Here is a 5,061-nt window from a genome sequence, read left to right on the forward strand (position 1 = left end):
CTGCCCACCAGTGATGTATCCACCCTGGTTTTGGGGTGCTTCATTGTCTCCCTTCTTCTGTCTGTCTGTGTATTCTTTTGCTATCTCTATCACCGCCAGGTATCTCCTCCTCGTGAACCGAACCCCTATGTCGAGGCCGGTCCCCAACAGACAGCCAGGAGGCAGGCTTGAAGAATGTGCCCTTTGGTGGTGGAAATTATTATATTATTGTGTATGCCTGAGTATTTAAAAAAAAAAAAAAAAAGTTAAAATGAATAGCGAGAAATACTGTTAACTGATGGAGGGGAATATAATCATTGTAATGAAACAAAGTATATGATTTGCTGAATGTAAAACTGATGATCTGCCCTGTAAACTTTCACTCAATTCATATATCTAAAGAAAGACCTGAAGTCCTGGTGTGGATCTGAAGGATAAGCACTGGACTGCAAACCACAAGGTCAGTAGTTCAAACCCACCAGCTGCTCCTCAGAAACCCTAAACAGGGTTATTATGAGTCAGAATCAAATCAACACACTTCACAACAATAAAGGAATAATAGTAGTTAATACTATTCTTACTCAAAATTTCACACCAACTCCTAAAGCCAGTAATGATAAAATTGAAGAATTCTACTAACTTCCTCAGTCTGAAAGGAGCTGTGCTACGTAAGTGGTTATGAGCCAGTTTGCTAACTTCAAGGTTGGCAGTTTGAAACTACCAGCTGTTCTGTGAGAGAAAGATGAGGCTTTCTGCTCCTGTTAAGCTGTACAGCCTTGGAAACCCTATGCAGGGTTGTTATGAATCAGAACAAACTCCATGGCACACCACCACCTCCGTCTGAAATTTATCAAACATGCAATCAAGATGCATTAATAATTGCTGGTAATTGGAATGCAAAGGTTGGAAACAAAGAGGAAGGATCAGTAGTTGGAGAATATGGCCCTGGTGATAGAAATGATGCTAGAGATCACATAAAAGAATTTACAAGCCCTTTTGGAAACAGCATAAAAGATGACTATACACATGGAACTCAACAGATGAAAGTCACTGGAATTAAATTAACTACATCTGTAAGAACAGATCATATGTAAGTTCAGGTTGAAGCTGAAGAAAACTAAAACAACTCCACGAGAGCAAAAATATGAACTTGAGTACGTAAAATGAAAGAGCAATATAGGCACGAAGTGACTGACTTACAAGTTTTCAAGAGGGAGTTTAGTTTAAGAGTGTACAGGCGAAGGTAGAGTCCTACTGAATAGTTTTTATCTTGTTTAGACTGGTCTGGTGAAAAGAGATGGAGATAAGATTCTTATGGTTCAAAAGTGAGTAATTGTTATCATGACTGATTACAACTGTCACAATTGTATAACAAAAAGGGGGGGGTTAGCTAATCTTATAGTCCAGGAACAGAGGACCCTAGGACTATCAAGGGAAATCATTGGATAATCTCTTTGATATCTCAAGCGAGTAAAGTTTTGCTAAAGGTAATACAAAAACGGCTACACTCATACATTGACAGAGAACTTCCAGAGGATCAAGCTGGATTCAGAAGAGGCAGTGGAATGAAAGATATCATTGCTGATGTCCGATGGATCTTGCCTGAAAGCAGAGAATATCAGAAGGATATTTACCTATGCTTTATTGACTACACAAAGGCTTTTGATTGTGTGGATCATGACAAGCTATGGACAACATTGAGAAGTATGAGTATTCCAGAACACTTAATTGTACTTCTGAGAAATCTGTACCTAGAGCAAGAAGTAGTTGTTCGAACAGAACATGGGAACACTGAATGTTTTAAAATTGGGAAAGGTGTGAGACAGGGTTGTATTCTTTCACCATACTTATTCAACCTGTATGCTGAGCAAATAATACGAGAAGCTGGGTTCTATGAAGAAAAACATGGTGTCAGGATTGGAGGAAGTCTCATTAACAACCTGCGATATGCAGATGATACAACCTTGCTTGCTGAAAGTGAAGAGGACTTGAAACATTTACTTATGAAGATCAAAGAGCACAGCCTTCGATATGGATTACATCTCAATGTCAAGAAAACAAAAATCCTCACCACTGAACCAATAAACAACATTCTTATCAATGGAGAAAAGATTGAAGTTGTCAAGGATTTCATTCTTCTTGGATCAATTATCAACACTCGCGGAAGTAGCAGTCAAGAGATCAGACAACGTATTGCATTGGGCAAATCTGCTGCACAGGAACTTTTTAAAGTATTGAAGAGCAGAAATGTCAGCTTGAGGACTAAGGGGCGCCTGACCCAGGCCATGGTGTTTTCAATAGGCTCACATGGATGTGAAAGCTGGACAGTGAATAAGGAAGATTGTAGAAGAATTGATGCCTTTGAGTTGTGGTGTTGGAGGAGAATACTGAAAGTGCCATGGACTGCCAAAAGAACCAATTGATCTGTTTTGGAAGAAGTACAGCCAGAGTGCTCCTTGGAGGCCAAGATGGCTAAGCTTCGTCTCTCATACTTTGGACATATTGTCCGGAGGAAACAGTCACTGGAGAAGGATGTCATGCTGGGTAAGGTGGAGGGTCAGAGAAAAAGAGGAAGACCCCTAACAAGATGGATTGGCCAGGTGGCATCATTGATGGACTCAAGTGTGGCAGCGGTAGTGAGGTTGGCCCAGGATTGGACAGTGTTTTGTTCTGCTGTGCATAGGGTCGCTATGAGTCGGTTCTGACTCGATGGTACCTGACAACAACAACAACATCCAGAGAAGCAGTGACACCAGAGATGAAGGCAGAGATGAGGACATGGAGAGAGGGAGCAGCTAAGGACTCTAGATTCATGGAAAATGAGGGACTGAGTGCTGGAGGCCAGGAGGCAGGCTTGCAGAATGTGCCTTTTGGTTGTTTAAATTATTATATATTTCTGAGTGTTTCTGTGTACACCCCGCCCCCCAAACAAAGCAAAACAGGGAATGGAAACAAATACTGTTGAATGGTGATGCATGGAGGAGATTGTAATCATTGCAATGAAATGATGGTGTAAAGTTGATGTTCTCCCATGTATACTATCACTCAGTTTACAATAAAAACATACCCAAAAAAAAGAATGAAAGAGATAATCAAAATGGGGGAAAAAAATCTTTTGTTACCAGAATATGTTCATTGCAGCATTGTTTATAATAGGGAGCAACTTTAATTCTTGTTTTATGTTATCATAGCATTTTGTGGTTTTCCTCTCATAGCAGCTAACACAACTGTAACTTAATACCTATGTAATTATTTTTAAATGAATGGAATCAAGGCAAAGAAATAATAAAGCAAAAGCAGAAGTGAAAAAATTATCTATCTATCTATCTGACCTTGAACATACCTCACCTGAATTTAGAGACCATCTCTAGAACAGATGCATTAGACACTACTGACCAAAGACCAGAAGAGTTGTGGGAGGACATCAAGAACATCATACAAGAAGAATGAAAAAGGTCATTAAAAAAGCAAGCAAGAAAGGAAGGTCAAGGTAGAATTCAGAAGAGTTTCTGAAATTTGTTCTTGAACACAGAGTAGCTAAAGTGAATGGAAACAGGGATGAAGCAAGTAAAAGAGCTGAACAGAACATTTCAAAGGGCAGCTTGAAAGACAAAGCCAAACATAGTAAAATGTGCAAAGACCTGGAATTAGAAAACCAAAAGGAAAGAACATACTCAACATTTCTCAATCTAAAAGAATTGAAGAAAAAAATTCAAGCCTTGACTTGCAAGATTGAAAGAATCTACGGGCAAAATAGGGATCCTCGTGTGGCGCTGTGGGTCAATGTCCTGGACTGCAAAGTCGGTTTGAACTACAATGTTGGTGGTTCAAGCTCACCAACTGCTCCTTGGAAACCCTATACAGAGTTGCTATGGGTTGGAACTGACTCAACAGCGTATAACAGCAATAACAACATGGGGAAGATACTGAATGATGCAAAAAACATCAAAAGAAGAGGGAGGACAGACAGGTGGTAACCTGAGGTTTCAGCAGACATGGCTCCCAATGTTCCAGAGGATGATCTGGCCCAAGAGTATCCTAAAGGCATCTGGGCCATGCTGCTGGGGCCTCCCGGGGCTGGCAAGGGTACCCAGGCACCCAAATTGGCCAAAAACTTCTGTGTTTGCCATTTGGCTACTGGGGACATGCTAAGGGCTATGGTGGCTTCTGGTTCAGAGCTGGGGGAAAAAGCTGAAAGTAACAATGGATGCTAGGAAACTGGTGAGCAATGAAATGGTGGTGGAATTAATTGAGAAGAATTTGAAGACCCCTTCATGCAAGAATGGTTTTTTTTTCAGATGGCTTCCCTTGGACTGTGAGGCAGGCAGAAATGTTCTATGACCTCATGGTGAAGAGGAAAGAGAAGCTTGATTCTGTGATTGAATTCAGTATCCCAGACTTTCTGCTCATCCAGAGAATCACAGGAAGGCTGGTTCACCCCATGAGTGGCTGTTCCTACCACGAGGAATTCAACCCACCAAAAGAGCCCATGAAAGATGATATCACTGGAAAGCCTCTGGTCCGCGGATCAGATGATAATGAGAAGGTTCTGAGACTCTGCTTGGAAGCCTACCATACTCAGACCACCCCACTGGCGGACTACTACCGGAAACGCGGCATCCACTGTGCCATCGATGCGTCCCAGACCCCTCATGTCATATTTGCAAGCATCCTAGCAGCCTTCTCCAAAGTCACATCCTAGTAACAGAAGGCCAAGTGAGACTACACTGCTGCTTATCACCCCGAGGCGTGATCCCTGCTCGTAGGTGCTGAGCAGAGGGGAGGGGTGGTCAGGGGCTCAAGAGGTGTATTGGGGAAAACGGCAGTGTTATTGTAATGAGGTGGGTTTGTTTTGTTTTGTTTCCCACAAAGGTGGGAGTGGTTAAAAGCATAAGAAAGGAGAAAATTAATTTTTTTTGAAAAATCAACACTATGATTGGGGGAGGGGTGTGGGTAGAAATAGGGAACCACAGTATTATAATTTCTATAGAATCAGGTTTTCATTTACTCTGTACAGGTGACGACATTTTGTAAGCTGGTGCCCTTAGACCTCAGCTTTTATCTCAGAATCTCATGACTTGC

The 5,061-nt window shown here is 41.6% G+C and overlaps 1 pseudogene across 1 annotated transcript; it reads left to right on the plus strand.

Moving 5' to 3' along the window:
- The first annotated feature begins 3,951 nt into the window (after positions 1-3,951).
- Positions 3,952-4,769, plus strand: LOC102815326 (annotated as a pseudogene). The gene has a single exon (XR_438806.1). The product of XR_438806.1 is annotated as an adenylate kinase 2 pseudogene (transcript).
- The last annotated feature ends 292 nt before the right edge of the window (positions 4,770-5,061 follow it).

The sequence above is a fragment of the Chrysochloris asiatica genome, unplaced genomic scaffold (genome assembly GCF_000296735.1).
Source record: "Chrysochloris asiatica unplaced genomic scaffold, ChrAsi1.0 scaffold00418, whole genome shotgun sequence".
Classification (NCBI taxonomy): Eukaryota; Metazoa; Chordata; class Mammalia; order Afrosoricida; family Chrysochloridae; genus Chrysochloris; species Chrysochloris asiatica.